Raw genomic sequence first — 16,971 nt, forward strand, 5'->3', positions numbered from 1 at the left:
GGAATAGTGGGGTGACCTATTTCTCCTTGCATTTCTATCAGTTGGTCCCTTATTTTGACATTCTGCTGTTGGATTCATACACATTTAAGATTGTTATGCACTCTTGGAAAACTGACATTTTGTCACTACATAAATACTACTCTTCATTCCTGAAAGCTTCTCTCTTTTTAATTATTTTTTGTCTGAAATTATATAGCTACTCCAACTTTTTTTAGTTTATGTTAGCATAGTATACCTTTTCCTATTCCTATACTTTAAAACTATCAGAATCTTTAAAGTGGTTCCTTGTAGACAAAATTACAGTTGAGTTTTTTTTAATTATCCACCTTCATAATATGCCTTCTAATTTGTATATTTAGATTATTCATATGTGAAGGATTTTTTTTAAAGTTGATTTAATATTTATCATGTTTATAACCTTCTATTTATTGTATTTGTTCTTTGCTTTCCCCTTTTTCATCCTGGCTTCTCTGATTTTCATTGAGCATTTCATATAATTGATTTTATCTTCTATCTGAGCATATCAGTGTCACTTCTTCAAAGAACTTTAGTGGTCTCTCAGGTATTGACAGTATTCTAAATTCATCACAAATAACACTAGGCCACTTCACATACAGTTCAGGAAATTTATGACCAAGTATTCTCCCTTCCTCCATCCCTTCTCTTACTATATTGCTGTCATTTATTTCACTTACCCAGTTGCTACAATTACCAAATGCTGTATTACCATTACCACTTTAGGCAAGCATCCTTTAAATGAACTGAGGATTTGAAAAAATATAACATTTTATTTTACCTTCCCTTATTCCTTCTTTGATGCTCTTCTTTTTTTAATGGTTATCTGAGTTTCTGACCTATATCACCTTCCTTCTTCTTGAGGGTCATCTTTTAATCATTTCTTGCAGAACAAGTCTATTGGTAATGAATTTCCTTAGTTTTTGTTAGTCTGAGAAACCCCTTCAATGTTAAAGGACAATTTCATTGGACACAGACTTCTAGGTGACAGTTTTTCTTTCAACACTTTAAATATTTCACCCTATGCATTTATTACTTGTTTGGCTTCTGAGGACAAATCTGCTCTATTCATTATTTATTTGCTTATTTAGTAACTGAAGTTAATGGGCCTTTAGTGTGAGGTTTTATGTTAATCTGGCCTAGAAGTCATGCTATGTTTAATGTTTACTGCAGCCCTTGGTGCCAGGGCTTCACTTCCTCTAGTTTTTCTTCTTCTTGTTGCCTTTGGACCCACTACCAACTCCTTCGAGATCGAATTTGCCTCTTGCAGCTCTTTGGGGGTAATTCATTGTCGCTATGTTGAAGCTCTGTAGGTGTAGTGGTAACCAGGGAAGCGTTCTGTAATCTTATGACTGAATATCGGTCTTTCAGTGGGATTGTGTTCCTGGGCTGTGACTTTCACCAGTGTTTCTTAGCATTCCCACCCCTTTTAGGTAATTATAGGAAAGTTAGAGGGGACTGGAGTCAGAGAAGTGCCTTCCTCCCAGGTGAGATAAAGGCTTTTCCCCTGACGAGTTGTTCAGAGTTTGTTTTTGAGAATGTTCTCATCAGGTTTTACAATGATTACTCTCCCTCTCCCCCTGCCAGAGCCAAGAGGAAATCTTTCCTTAATTCTACACCATGAGGACCCAAAAACGTATGGGAATCCCCCTAGGGATGGGGTACCAGAAGTTTCTTACTCTTCAAACTGGTCCTCACGGAGTTGCCATCAATTCACCAAAATTACTATTTAAGTGGGCCTGCCAGTGTATGGCTCCTGCGGCTTCCTCTCCAGGTGAACTGATCTCAGCTGTGACTCTCTGTATGCCCCTGTCTCAGATCTGAGGGTGGCAAATTGCCCTGCAACCTCAATCTTCTGATGGCCCCAAGAAAAGTTATTGATTTTTTTCTTGTGGAAAGACAGAGGGACGACTTTCAAGATCTTTCCATGTAACAGTAAAAACCAATAATTTATTGTACCTTAACTTTTAATAATCCTTTTATACTTGGGTCTAGGTATTCATTAAATATATCCTGTGATCTCAAATAGAATAACACTAATATTTACGTCAAATTAAAATTCTGTGGGACTTTCTGCTGTGGTGCAGTGGGTTAAGGATCTGCACCACCATAACTGTGGCAGGTTGCAGCTGTGCAGGTTGGTTCGTTTCAATCCCTGGCCTGGGAATTTCCATATGCCATGGGTACAAAAAAAAAAAAAAATACAGTTCTATGAACACCCCGCTTTTATCCCATCCATGTGCATAAATAAGCACATAAATTTTTTGAAACTCCCTGAGTTCCCAGACTGATGTGTTACAATAACCTCAGGACACCTACTATGTACTCTCTCTCCTGAGTGTCCCATACTAAGTTTGCTACCAAACCGGTATTAGGAATCTTTCTGCTGCTATAGAGGACCATGGATGTTGTGAGAAGATCAACATCTGTTCTCAGAGCACTGTGACCTGGCATTTCCAAGGTTTCCTATCCTTAGAACACTTCAAAAGTGCTGACATTTGGAGAACTGAAAGAAGACCACTATGGCTGTGCTAGTTAAGCTTTATATGTGAACCAAATGAGACTGGAGAGGGAGATGCACTCTTATAGAACATGTTAGGATGCTCTGGAAAGATTTTATGTTTTAAAAAGTGATCTTTTCTTTTTGTCTTTTTTAGGGCCGCACTTGTGGCACTTGGAAGTTCCCAGGCTAGAGGTCGAGTTGGAGCTGCAGCTGCCAGCCTATGCTACAGCCACAGCAATGCAGGCCCTGAGCCACGTCTGCAACCTACACCACAGCTCACGGCAATGCTGGATCCTTAACCCACTGAGCACGGCCAGGGATTGAACTTGCGTCCTCATGGACACCAGTTGGATTCGTTACTGCTGAACCACAACAGGAACTCCAAAAAGAGTGGTATTTTCTAGTATGCATATGGTCAAATTCATTCCGCTGGCAAAGGTTTTTATCCATTTTCTAAAATGTATTCTCTTTCTATAAGGAAGGCTCACATATATGCAATTACTATTCATAAGCCTGGTAACAACAGAGGCAGTGCATTTTAGAAGACTACTGGGACAATTACCATGCAGCTCAATTTCTCTGTTAATATTTTCACTCTATTCAACCCTCCTCTTTGGTTCCCAGTAAGAGCAAGCTTGCAGTGTTTGAGCATAAAAGTCCACATTAAAACACAAACAACACTACACGGCTAACAAACACAGTTCCCTCAAAGGTCTTTGCATGCAGCACTCATCCTGCGGGAAAAGTGTTCTACACACAGATGGCACCTCCCTCATTACACCCTCCATGTCAGGCTCCTTCAGTGTAACTCAGAAACGTTTACACTTGCCCTTACTCACATCGATTCAAATGCTGAGTGCTCTGAGCATTTCCAGACAGATGTTATCACACATTTTCTTGTCACAGTTTCCTCAGTGAATTTGCATAGAACAACCATTACTGCTGGAAATGAGATGCAATCAACAGAGAAACAATTTGTGTTTGTCATTGCGATCAGCGAGCATACCTGTATTAGGGAAGAATTTGTCCTTCCCTGTGCTAAAAACACTCCTGTTCCATGATTTTTGTAGTTTTCATATAAAAATCAGTATATACTTTATATAAACATATATATTTATATCAAATCAAGGTGCATATATATAAAGTATATATCTTTAGCATGAAATATAAAAGATACATACTTTATATGTACACTTTTTATATATACATTTTAATCCAATATATATCTACTTTTCAATTTATCAGATTAAATATACATGTGCTTATATATACACATATTATCTCTTTCCTTTCTTTTTTTAATTAAAATATAGTTGATATACAATGTTGTGCCAATTTCTGCTGTACAGCAAAGTGACCCAGTCATATATATATATATATATAAATGTACATATATATATATTCCCTTTCTTTTATTATCCCCTTATATTATTCCCTTTCTTATATTATCTTCCATCATGATCTGTCCCATCTCTTTGTTTTCCTTTTCCAATCAAGAGAGCTGAGGTCAAACCTTTACATATGGTTAGCGTTTAAAGGATCATAAGAGGCCAAATGTCTCACTATAATAATTTCTAAAAATTGGATAAGTTTTATTAAAGTTTTTAAGCCATTAGAAATCCAAAGATGCACAGAATTTTAAATGAGGAAAACTCCAGAGAGAAACAATCGCTTCCTAGGAAAAAAGAAATGACTGGTTATTTATATTATGCCTGGGGACAGAGTGGACAGAGAACAAAACCTCCTATGGGCCAGGGATGTTCTATAGGTAAGAAGAAACCATCTGAATTTCTAATGGAACATGAGGGATAGCAAGGTGAGTTGGATACAAAAAAAAAAAAAAAAAAAAAAAAAGAAAACCAATGGATTCAATTCGAAAAAGCCCCAAAAGCAAAGGACTTCCTTGATCATCCATAGATTTGTTCTCACAAGGGCTCCAAATGCATGGAAACATGCTACATGGAAGGCAGGGTACCATCTCTGGAGATGGATGATGGCCCAAAAGCTGCTATAAAGTACAAGGAGAGCTTGAGAGCCTCACAATCCTTAGATTCCGAGATGAAATGCAAAGTCCTGCTCTTACCCCCAAAACATCTGAAGACAGGAGTGAACTCAAGTGAACAAAACCTTCAACCCACAACAGATTCATTTACAATAAAACCTTTGATCAGCTCTCACTGAGGAAGGGTATCTTCTGTTTTGAAATTAAGAACCATTGATTTCCTGCTTACTACTTTATTTTATACAGAAGTTTCAATACACACTAAGACATTCCATGACATGCAAAGATACATCGAAATACAAAAATCAGAAAACTATGACCAAGAATGAAGGAAAAGACTGTTACAAAGACTAGAAAGTATTTGTTTGAATAAAGAGTATTAAAATTAAACTAAAGTATGTTAAAGAAGAAAAATATTGTACTAATAACATAAAATTATTAAAAATTTCAGCAGAATTATTTAAAAACATATGGCCAAGAATTATGCAAGATGTTTAAGTTTTGTAGCTCTATAGTACTACATACAGCCTATAGGTAACAATACTGATTGTATACTCAAAATGTTGTTAAGGGGATAGATTTATGTTAAGTCCTCCTATGACACACAAAAAGAAATATTAAAAATACAAATCAATAAAGAGGGCAGAAGGAAACTTTTGGAATTGAATGATAAATTTGTGACTGATTGTGGTGATAGTTTAACAGGTATAATACTTATCTTCAAACTCATCAAGTTCTATACATTATTAAATATGTTCAGTTTTTTGTATGCCCAAAACCCCACAAAAAATCCATTTTATTCATACACACCTAACATAAAAAATAGAAGTTTAGTTAAGAAATAATAATACCCTTTAAACTAGTATCAAAATATAACATAGCACTTATGTATAATTATAACAAAATACATGCAGGATCAGTATGATCAAAAGTGTAAAACACTGATTAAAGAATTCAAAGATCTAAATAAATGGAGAGATATTCCATGTTCAGGAGCTGGAAGACTAAATATTGTTAAGATGTCAGTCTTCCACAATTTGATCTACTTTATGAATTTAATATTTCTATAATGAGGATAGATTTTGAATAAAACAATAAAAAAATCAAAATTTTTAAAAATAGGTGAATAAAAACCAAGTCTAGAAACAATCCAGAGTCTGCTAAATAGTTAAATACAGGCCTGATTTCCTGAATGATTGTTCCAGTTGGCCTGCTGTGTTCCAATTTGTGTCTGTATTTGATTAGAAACATTAACAAATAGGGAAGGTACAAAATTTTTAAACCTAATGGAGCACTTAGGACTGTTCGGATGGTCTATTTATCACACACAGCCCTATGCTATGGCTTTTAGGTCTGAATTGTCCATTTATATTAGAGGTAGCTACAGCTTATATTCATTTAGTTGTATCATAAATGTAACATTTGGCTTTGATACATATTAAAGTTCTTTTTAATTCCTATCCTTCAGGTCAAGTGCAAATGATTTATAGTGGCAGATTATGTTCTCTGCAGGAGTAACTGTTAGGCATTAAAAACACCTAAAAATACATGTATAGTTTAAAGTAGAAAATTACCTTCGCATTGCCCCCCACCAAGCCCATTTATTCCTTGCTGATGTTGTATCTCGCAGTATGGTCAGAGTGATTAAACTAGTGTTTATCCAAACTTTCAATGAGCCACATTAAGGTTACTCATTTTCTGCATGGACCACATGAAATTATTATCACTGTCCATGTGGTCCTTGCATGCTGGAGCTGCTTCATGTCAATAATGCATTGACATGACTTTGGCTGAGTACCTCTGAAAAAGGAGATGAAAGGGTATCAGAGTCTCTTAAAACAGGATCTCTGGGAGATCTAAAGTAATGTAATTTTAATTTCAGTATTCTTTGCATTTATACTGCTGATGAATTTCTGTCTATGTGGTGTTCCATGTGGCAATTATATCCTACTTTGGGGACCTATATTTTTCGGTCCCTCTTTTGCAGTTCTACCCCAGAGCCCCGATACAATTTTCAATTCATGAAGAATGCCATAGGCTTTCAAATAAAAAACTAAAGCTATAAAATTATATTAGGATAATGTAGTAATTTTTACCTTAAAGATTTTTACTTAATCTGTAAAGTCACTTTCTTAATGAATCACAGAAACCAGGAAAGTTGTGTATTATGATGCATTACTGTCCTTAGTTTGAAGACAGTTCTTTTTATTGTTGTTGTTACTGTGATTAATTTGAGCCATTGATGATATTGGTGGGCATTGAAAGCCTTAGCTAGTTTTTACACCTTATGAAGAGTAATGTATAGATTAGCAGGAGCATAAGGAAAATGATGTGATAAAGAAAAATGGTCTGGATAACCTCAGTAAGTCACCAGAAGTGCCATTTTAAGTTAGGGACAAACTTAATCTGTATCTCAGGACTTCAAACTCCTTCCTATTACTATGACACACTTTAAAAATGTTTATTAATGTAAATTTACTTTTGAAATCTGCTTAAGATTGTGAGAAACCTCTTGAGGTATCCAGATTCAACCAGAGATCTTTCAAACTAAGGATAAGAATTTCTGAAGACTTTTACTTTCATTTTTGGGTTTGACATCTTTTGTCCTAGAAGAGAGACATGCAAACTTTTTCTGTAAAAAGCCAGAAAGTGATTATTTGAAGCTTTGTAGCTCTAAAATTTCTGTCTCAAGCACTCACCTCTGCCACTGTAGCGCAAGAACCGTCATAGACATTATATAAACTAACAGGTGTGTCTGTGTGCCAATAAAACTTTACTGACAAAAAAAAAAAAGGAAGCAGACTAGATTGAGCCCACAGAACACCACCTTGTGTATTTATACATTCCTGATAAAGGACAGTTAGATCAAGTTTGTGCTAAACAGAACAAAAGTTATATTTTTATGGACACCCATGGAAAAATCATAGAAATTGAAAATCTACCTGCAAAAGGAAAAAAAAAAAGTGTACTTTAAAAAAAAAAAAGCCTTTGAAGTCACACAAAATTCAAACTGGTTGATACACTACTAAAAGAATTAGGGTGTTCTATAGACTGTCATTAGAAAAGCAGGCCTTAGAAACGATCTGGTCTGATGCTCGCGTTAAGTTTAAGTAGCTGGCACCCCAGGGAACGTCCGTGACCCATGCGGAGTCTCACAGCTACTAGGAGCCCAGCCAAAATCTAAACATTGTGTCCTCTGCTTTTGTCCTCTTTGTATATTATGTTACCATTTAAATATTAAACTAACAGCTTTATGCTATTTAAGTGTCTATACGTCCTGGCTTTTAAAAGTTAATATCCAGGAAAACACAAATTAAATTGGAAGGTGTGCACAGGTGAATTAACAAAGCCTTTTTGTGACTTAAGCCATGCTGGCACTTTCCCTTTCACTGTCTTTTCTCCAAGGACAAGAAAAATACAACTCCCTGAAGGTTAAGTATAATCATTAAAGAGAAGAGTCATTGAAGGTTAAGTATAATGATTAAAGAGAATAAATGACAAGCCCCACACAGTCAAGAATCTTGCCTTTCCGGTAATGTTTGGGTCCAAAGGCAAAGTATATAGAAGAAGGAGTGTGAGAGAAAGGCCAGCCCTTCTCGATTTAGATGAAGCTCTATGGCTGCTCCAGTGGTTGAGTGTGTACTGGTCGCACCCACTCACGAGAGGCAGCCTGGAGCATGGAAAGGAGGAGTTCAATTCCTTCTATTTTCTGCCTTTCTCCATGAACTCTAAGGGTGAATGAAATCAATGCCCCAAATACAGAAAAATGTTTATTAAGTGTTCCTGGATTATTATATAATAATTGCCTGGGGAGCCAGACCTTAGACAAAATCTTGAGTCCATTACCCATGTAAAGTAATTGCTAAGATTATGTTAAGTGGTACTTTCCATAAGCCTACAGCAAGGTCCCCATCTCACGAGCTCTTCCTACAATGTGCCATGAACATTTTCCTCACAGGTGCCAGGTCCTCTGTTCCTTCCCTAGGATCTGGGTGGTCCTCTGATGGTGAAAGAAATGATATTCATGACTCCCAGGCTGAGTCATAAAAAGGATACAACTTTCTCCTCCCTGGATCCAATGGCTACATTACAGCCTCCTAGGCACCCCTAAACTCAAATCTCTGCCTCAGCAGGTGGACCATTTTTCTCCATGGTTGTTATCTATCTACCCCACGATTTATACAGCACTCCCGGGCAGAAAGGCAAAGCAGGCGGAGCACTTACCTCATGGTTTTCCTTCTCTCACAGTTGACAGTCCAGCACTGCCTGCTGTTCAATGATGAAAATAGTTGCTTCGTGTAATAGCAGAGTTTGATGGTTCTTTATGGTGTGAAGATAAGTCTGATCCCATTTACTCAATCATGGCCAAAGCGGAAACTGGCTTTCCCTGTTGTATATACAAAGTATTTTTATGTTGTGTCCCTTGTTAAAAAGTAGAGCTTGTTTCCTTAATGCTGGTGAACTTATTGGTAAGTTAGCAGTGTAGCTAAGTTTATGTTTTTGTAGAAACTGACCAATTCCTACCTCTACTAAATGTTACATTGTTTATATCTGTCAGGATTTTATGCATATCAGAATGAAGAGAAAAATAAATCCTCCTTCCCTGGGCTCAACGTCTTTCTCTACTGAATGTGAAAGAGAAAGAAATTCAACCGACTCCATCCTTAGAAAGTTAGTTGGTCTTTGAGGGTCTCAGTTTCAGCTATTATTGGAGGGCCATGCTGCAGGAAACCAGAGGCTCAACTCAAGCCTGGAACTTGCACTGATTCTGGTTCTTCACACTAGGCAGACTGCGACTTCACGAAATCCCATATGGGATTTTTCCTTTCCAGGCATTACTTCATTGACTCAACGAATATTTATTAACCACCTGCCTTGTACCAGGAATTTGAAAGTGAAAAGCAGATTATATTCTTTTGGAGGGAGCCACACATTAAATGAATATTTCATTGAGCAATCTGTAAGTCAATCATTAAACGCTATATGGAAAAAATAAAGAGCGTAGATTCCAAGGCTAAGCATTCCAAAAAGCAGGAAGCAGCAGCTGCCAGGCTAGAAAAGGTCAATGCCCTTTCCTGATGCACAGCACCATGTGCTCCATATTCTTACTGGTCCAAGCAACCAAAGGCCTGCCCAGGTTCAAGGGGAAGAGGGAATAGATTCCATCTCTCAATAGGGAGTGGCCAGGCCACATACAGAAGAGTACGTGGGGTGAAGTTACCTTTAGAAAATGCACTCAGCTACAGTTTACATGCCTAAATATATAAATTAATCATTGTTATATGTAATAGAGACACATTTGTGAATTATCTATCACAAGATTATTGACAGTGAAAATCAAAATTTGCAAAAATATCTGAGGCTATCATTCACATTTGGAAATGCAATGAGAATATTTGTAGGATACTGATTTCATCATTTAAAGAGAATTTTTGGCTTTTTAAAAAATTTTTTTAAATTACTCTTCAAAAAACATAAGATATAGTAAATGAGGTATTATTACTCTACAGCTTTTATTTTTGAGAATATTTGAGTTCAAATGAGTAGCAGTTAATATTCCAAATTTATAATGCCTTGTTAAATTGTCACTATCCTATTTATTGTCATATATTTAACACCATCATATTTATTTTATATTTACAAATATGTAATTAAAATAATTTAACCTCTCTATGAAGATGTAATTTAGTAAATTATCCTATTTAAATGCATGCTCATCAACAAGAAATTACTTAAAAACAACAAGAAACTTATCATAAGAAACACAAGAAATAGAGAATAAAACTTCTGGAGAAAAATAATTTCAAAGACTAATTATATCTCCAATATTAAATCATAAATGCACACTTATGTAAAGACCTTTAGCTTTCCATTCAGATTTTAGAGGTGGCCAGAACTGGTCCAATATGCACTTTTAATCCTATCCACTTAATATTTCTTTTCTCACATTCATTATTTATTCAGTAATACATTCATTTTTCATTCTTTTATACATTTGATGAACATTCATTCCAGGTCATAATCTACTATGAGTAGTGTATCAGTCAGGGTTGTCCAGAGAAACAGAACCAACAGAAAATGTGTGTGTGCGCATGTATACATTATTGACTCATGCAATTATGGTAGCAGAGAAGTCTACACCCAGGACAGCCAATTGTAGAGTTTCAATTCTAGTTCAAGTGTAGGGCAGAAGAAAATTAATGTCCCAGCTCAAATACAGAGAGAGACTTATGGTCTGTACTGGCCTTGAATGGACTGAATGTGGTTCTCCATGTTGGGAAGGAATATCTGTTTTATGCAGGTCACTCATTCCAATATTAATCCCATTCAGAAACACCCTTGCAAACACATCTAGAAATAATGTTTAGCCAAATACCTGAGCACCCTATAGCCCAGTCAAGTTGACCCATAGAATTAACTCGCATAGGTAATTATGAGTAAAAGAGAAAGTGATTTATCAAAACCTGTTCCTGTCATTTGCTTTTGGTTTACTTTCTTCATAGTTGCTCCACTGTGACTTTGTCAGGCACAGAGATTACCATCCTGGTATCTCTTTGCTGATCTACTGGTTCAAAATAACCATAGCTTATCAAGATTCTTTTTAGACTTGCCTTTTGAGTTTTCTATTTGCTCTCAAAAGCAACTCTGTGTTATTTATGTTGACTCATTTAATCAACTGCAGACATATTTTTGGCCCAGACTTTGATAATTGCCATCAAATGACTTAACAAACATCCTTATGTTTAAGACACAGCTGTCAGGTACTATGCAAAAGTTATTCAGAGAGGGAGAGAGCCTGTCCTTATCCTGTAGAAATGAGATTAGGAAAAGATAATTAGACATGACTGAAGTAAGTTCATATCTCACACATGTAAACAACTCAGGTAATTCAGTATCAAAACAGCAATAACAAAGAAAAAAACAATCAAAAATGGGCAAAGAACCTACATTTTCCAAAGAAGATGTACATTCAACAGGCACATGAAAAGATGCTCAACACCGTTAATCATCAGGGAATGTAAATCAAAACCACAATGAGATATCTCCCACCTGTTAGAATGTCTATCATCAAAAAGACAAGAACTAGGAGTTCCCACTGTGGTGCAGTGGGTTAAGAATCTGACTGCAACAGCTCGGGTCACTGTGGGGGCACAAGTTTGACCCCTGGCCTGGTGCAGTTGGTTAAAGGATCAATGTTGCCACAGTTGCAGTGTAGGTCTCGGCTGCAGCTGGGATTCAATCCCTTGCCCAGGAACTTCCATATGCCATGAGTGTAGCCATTAAAAAAAGAGAGACAAGAAATAACAATGTTTGCAAAGATGCTAAAAAAGAGAACCCTTGTGCACTGTTGTGGAAAATGTAAGTTGGCACAGACACTATGGAGGATCCTCAAAAAAATTAAAAACAGAACTACCACCTGATCCACCATTTCCACTCCTGGGTATTTACTGCAAGAAAATAAAAATACTAATTCAAAAAGATAAATGAACTCCAACGTTCATAGCAGCATTATTCACAATAGCCAGGATATGAAAGCACCCTAAGTGTCCATCAACAGATGAACAGATAAGAAAATTGTAGTATATATACAATGGAATATTACTAAGCCACAAAAAAGAATATTTTGCCATTTGTGACAACATGGATGGACCTGGAGAGTATTATGCTTGGTAAAATAAGTTAGGCAGAGAAAGACAAAGATTGTATGTTTTCACTTACATATGGAATCTAAAAAAAATAAAGCAAACAAACAACTATAACAAGGCAGAAAGGGACTCACAGAGAACAAACTAGTAGTTACCAGTGGGGGCACGAAAAAATTAGATGAAGGGATTTAGAAGTACAAACTAATAGCTAAAATAAAAAAGTTATAAGGATATAATGTAAAGTGCAGGGAATATAGTATTTTTTAACTTTATATGGAGTATAATCTATAAAAATACAGACTTGCTGTAGTGTTCACTTAAAACTAACATAATATTGTACCTGAATTTTAAAAAATCTGTTCCTGACCTTTAGATGCTTAGGTAGCTAGACTGCAAGTTATTTACCAAATAGCAGTTATACAAGGTTAAGAGGAATATGATCATTTTAAAAGATAAGTCAGGTTATGCCACTTTAGCACTTAAAACACAGCTGTGGCTTCCCAATAGATTTATATTAAAATCCAAATTCCTGGCCTTGGCCTGGACAACCTTCCACAGCTCTCTGACTGCATCACCCTTTCCTCATCAACTGCTATGGCCAGGGCAAAATTGTTCATTCCAAAAGATGCCAATTGTTCTTTTGCCTCAGGGTCTTTGCCTTTGCTTTCTTCCCTTTGCCTGAAAGGCTGCCTCTTGAACCCCATCCTCAAGCTCTACACAGGTCAGAGATACAGTCAATGCTTCCTCTGTACAGCTTCCATATACATCTAGACACTGCATCACAAATAGATCATATTTTTTCATGGGAAAATAACTGAGGCAGTTATGACCAAGAATTTCATAGCAAATAAATTACTGTCATGAATAAAAACGTTAGCAAGGATATATCCACCTAAACCACATGAGAATTCAAATGTATGATAAAATACTACGTAGTTGCAATTCCTTGTCGAATCAATGTATAAATTAAGCACCTGATATAAAATACATTTTCTCTGTAATAAATCTGATCCAAATTCAACCAGGAGGCTAAAATCAACATTTAAGTTGTTCCCACCATGGCTCAGCGGTTAGTGAACCTGACTAGCATCCATGAGGACAAGGATTTGATTCCCAGCCTCACTCAGTGAGTTAAGGATCTGGCATTGCCATGAGCTGTGCTATAGGTAGCAGACACGGATCAGATCCCTCACTGTGTGACTGTGGTGTAGGCTGGCAGCTACAGCTCAGATTTGACCCTTTAGCCTGGTACCCTCCATATGCCATGGGTAGGGCCCTAAAAAAAAAACAAAAAAAAACAAAACAAAAAAAGACCAAAAAAAAATTACGATTACAATTAATGTTTAATTGCCTTATTATTTTGCTTCAACTACACAACAGTTCAGCAAAAAATGATTTGGAATGTCCATAGCTCTCTAAAAAGCTGCTAATGTTAGCCTATAGTTAGAACTTCATTTCCGTAACTTTCTTGGCATCAACAAAAGATAGTGAAGATTCTCAAATCTTGTGCTTCTCCCACTGAGAAGCATTAAAAAAAAAAAAAAAAACCCTAACCCAACAATTTTCTTCTCATACTTTCTTATGTAGGTAACTTATTCAAAATCACAAGTACAGCTACTTAGTGTTCGACTAGTATTTTGACTTTCTAATAACTAGTTATGTGACTTCAGGAAAATTATTATCTCTTTCCATTGTTATATACTAACATTTTTCTTACTGACATTTGAGATTGCTTCTAACAATAAAATTAATTGAACAAGCATAGAAATAGAAATGAGGCTCACAGAAAGAGAAGGGAAACATGCTGGGGGGAGAAGTACAAAAATGGGCTCTGATATTTCAGGGGGAAAGAGGATTTGTCTGTTGAGGTCTTGCTTTTCTCCTTTAAACACAGAGTGATGGATTCAGATGAGGATAGAAGATGGTCCTCTCTCATGAGCCAAACCTGATTGACTGGAAGAGTCTGCTGCACTGAGATGAAGATCTTCTTGGGGCATCTCTGGGCTCACCAAGGCAGAACGCCCAGCTCACTAGGCAAGGTCTGCCACTGGAAAGTGGCAGCAAACATGCCACATGTAGGCCATTTCTGGACAAGATTATGGTGTCCGTGACTCTTTCAAGCATCTTCATTGTTTTCCCATAATTTCTCACTGTGTACAGACAAATTCTTTGTAGGTAATGAAAAAATTATTGATCTGTTGTGCGTGTTCATTGACAAAATTGGTGTGGATTATTTTAGTAACTATATTTGTCTTGCTTCCCTTCTCTAATATCTTGGAAATCCTGAGCATGGTCTCTAACCTCAACCAGCTGAGTGTCTAGCAGGTGAAAAAAAAACCTTAATCATATGCTGTAATTCCTGTTGTGATGAACTATGTATAGCATATCTATGTAATTACTATGTTACATAGTAACTATGTAACTGCTGTTGTGATGAACTCTATCAAGTAAGAGCATAGGCAGGCTGAGAATGGCTGCTGTGCCTTGCTCTCTGAGCTGAAGGGCACACCACCTAATTTCGGACTCACACGGGTATTTGCTTCCCATGTGAAGTTCACCTGAATATTTACTCATTAACATATGTCAAGCTACCATTATCAGATCTCCGCTGTATTGAAATACTGGAGCAATATTGTTTTATTGAGCATCTACCTACTGACACAGATGCCCATGCATTATTCTCACCTATAGCTGAAGGTAAAAGTGAAAATAATGTACTGTTGTCTATGCATGGCGTTTTAGATGCTGTAGCAGTTAGAGCTGCCAATTTGAAAACACATATAATGAGTTATCTAAAGCCTTGCAGGACCCGGTTGATAAATCAATCAAGACACTGAGAGAGACCAAGCTTCTAAAAAGCATTACTAATCTGACTACTTTTTGCAGTGATAGCATATGGGAACTGTTCTTAGAAATTAAAAAGAAATGTTCTTTAATCATTACTTTTCTTGGTAGAGTCAATGACAAGTGTTGGATGAGGTTTGCTAAGATGCTAACATAACGCAATGTCAAAATCCAGCATCCTTCAGCTGACTTTGCTGCAACACATGAACTGAAGGGTTTGCATATATTCAGAAAAAGCAAAGAGTGAGAGGACCAAGAGATTTTTTTTTTCGAAAGAAGTTACATTATCAAGTAAGTGATTTTTAAAAAATAGAGAATTCTAAGAAATTGTATTATATATTGCTCTTTTGGTTTAAGTTTTTTTTTTAACCCTAAGTTACATACATCTTATTCATTTATTTTAGCGGCTAGACTGTATTCCCTTTAATTGAAAAAACATTTTTCATTTATATTAACCCCACCGTGGGATGATTAGCTTGTTTATAAATTTTTCACTCTTACATACAGTGCTGTGGTAAAAATTCTCATACAGATATTATGCACAACTGATTTCTCTAGGGCTGACACTAAGGAAGAATCAGGAAAAAAAAACTGCAAAAAGAATGGGTATGGTAGAACATAACTGACATAAATTTTTATAACACTAAATTTTTTATAGTTACTTTTTTATTAAAGAGAGGCAAAAGAATTCCCATCATGGCATGGCGGAAACAAATCAGACTAGGAACCATGAGGTTGCTGGTCTGATCTCTGGCCTCGCTCAGTGGGTTAAGGATCTGGCATTGCCGTAAGCTGTGGTGTAGGTTACACACACGTCTCAGATTCCACATTGCTGTGGCCATGGTGTAGGCTGGCAGCTGTAGCTCTGATTAGACCCGTAGCCTGGGAACCTCCATGTACTGCAGGAGCGGCCCTAGTAATGGCAAAAAGACAAAAAAAGACAAAAAAAAAAAAAAACTAATCTAAACCAAGAAAAAGTGTTAGCATCTGTTTGATTATGGTGATAGTGACGTAAGTGTCTGTTTATCATTTCCCATACTTTTCCATATGCTTGAAATGCTCCATATTTTACACACACAAAAAAATCTTAAGTGCTATGAACTGGTTTAGGATGCTCTTTAAAGCAAGAAAATCCTATATCTATTCTAAGTGTATTAAAGTCACAGATAAAAGGATCCATTACATCACATATCTGGAATTGCCTTGTTTGAAAAAAGGTATAAATTCACTTTTTAAAACACAGCCATAAAAAAAAATGACACATAACAGAAGGGTTCACATAGTTAAGAAAAAAAAAGTATCCCCAAATTTATGTCTATCCAGAACCTCAAATGCAAACTTATTTGGAAATAAGATCTTATTTTGAAATGTAATTAGTTAAATTAAGATGAGGTCATACTGGATTAGGATGGATCCTGAATCCAATGACTGGTGTCCTTGTAAGCGGAGAGGACATACAGAGATACACACACATACACACACAACAGTGGCCACCCAAAGACAGAGGGAGAAACTTGAGTGACATAGCCACAAGTGAAGGATGGCCCCATAGGTTGCCAGCAGCCACTACAGGATAGCAACAGGTGAGGAGAGAATCTTCTCCAGGGCATATGGATGGAACATAGGTCAATACCTTGACCTTGGATTTCTGTCCTCCAGAACTATGACAGAAATAGTTTCTATTGTTGTTAAGCCATCCATTCTGTGGTACATAGCAGTCACAGGAAACAAATACAAACACTGTCTACTTCAGTTCTTTGGTGGCTGGAATTAGGACAGGGGCAATATAAGAATCCCCATGATTAGGGAACTGAGCCCCATAGGTCCTGTCAAAAACAATCCATCTTATATTCAAGGTCATCTGGTAGCAGATAGGTAGCACCCAATTCAGGTGAGAAGAAAGCTATGGTGCCTTTAACTCCACAGGAAATGATAGCTAAACCAGGGATAAGAAATAAAGA

General features: G+C 36.6%; 1 long non-coding RNA gene across 2 annotated transcripts in view; it reads right to left on the reverse strand.

Moving 5' to 3' along the window:
* LOC102158507 (uncharacterized) overlaps window positions 1–16,971 on the reverse strand; it is a 277,472-nt gene that overhangs the window by 104,145 nt on the left and 156,356 nt on the right. The window contains exons 6-8 of one of the 2 annotated variants that reach the window (XR_014843756.1): window positions 11,132–11,327; window positions 8,745–8,907; window positions 1,219–3,460 (exon numbers count right to left, since the gene is read on the reverse strand). This is a non-coding gene — a long non-coding RNA (uncharacterized LOC102158507). Of the gene's footprint in view, window positions 1–1,218; window positions 3,461–8,744; window positions 8,908–11,131; window positions 11,328–16,971 lie in introns of those variants that run through there. The other variant, XR_014843755.1, reaches the window with a different exon arrangement.

Source organism: Sus scrofa, chromosome 4 (genome assembly GCF_054392235.1).
Source record: "Sus scrofa isolate SSC_HxYL_T2T_F1_AM1 chromosome 4, Sscrofa_HxYL_maternal_Yorkshire_Landrace_v2.0, whole genome shotgun sequence".
Lineage (NCBI taxonomy): Eukaryota > Metazoa > Chordata > Mammalia > Artiodactyla > Suidae > Sus > Sus scrofa.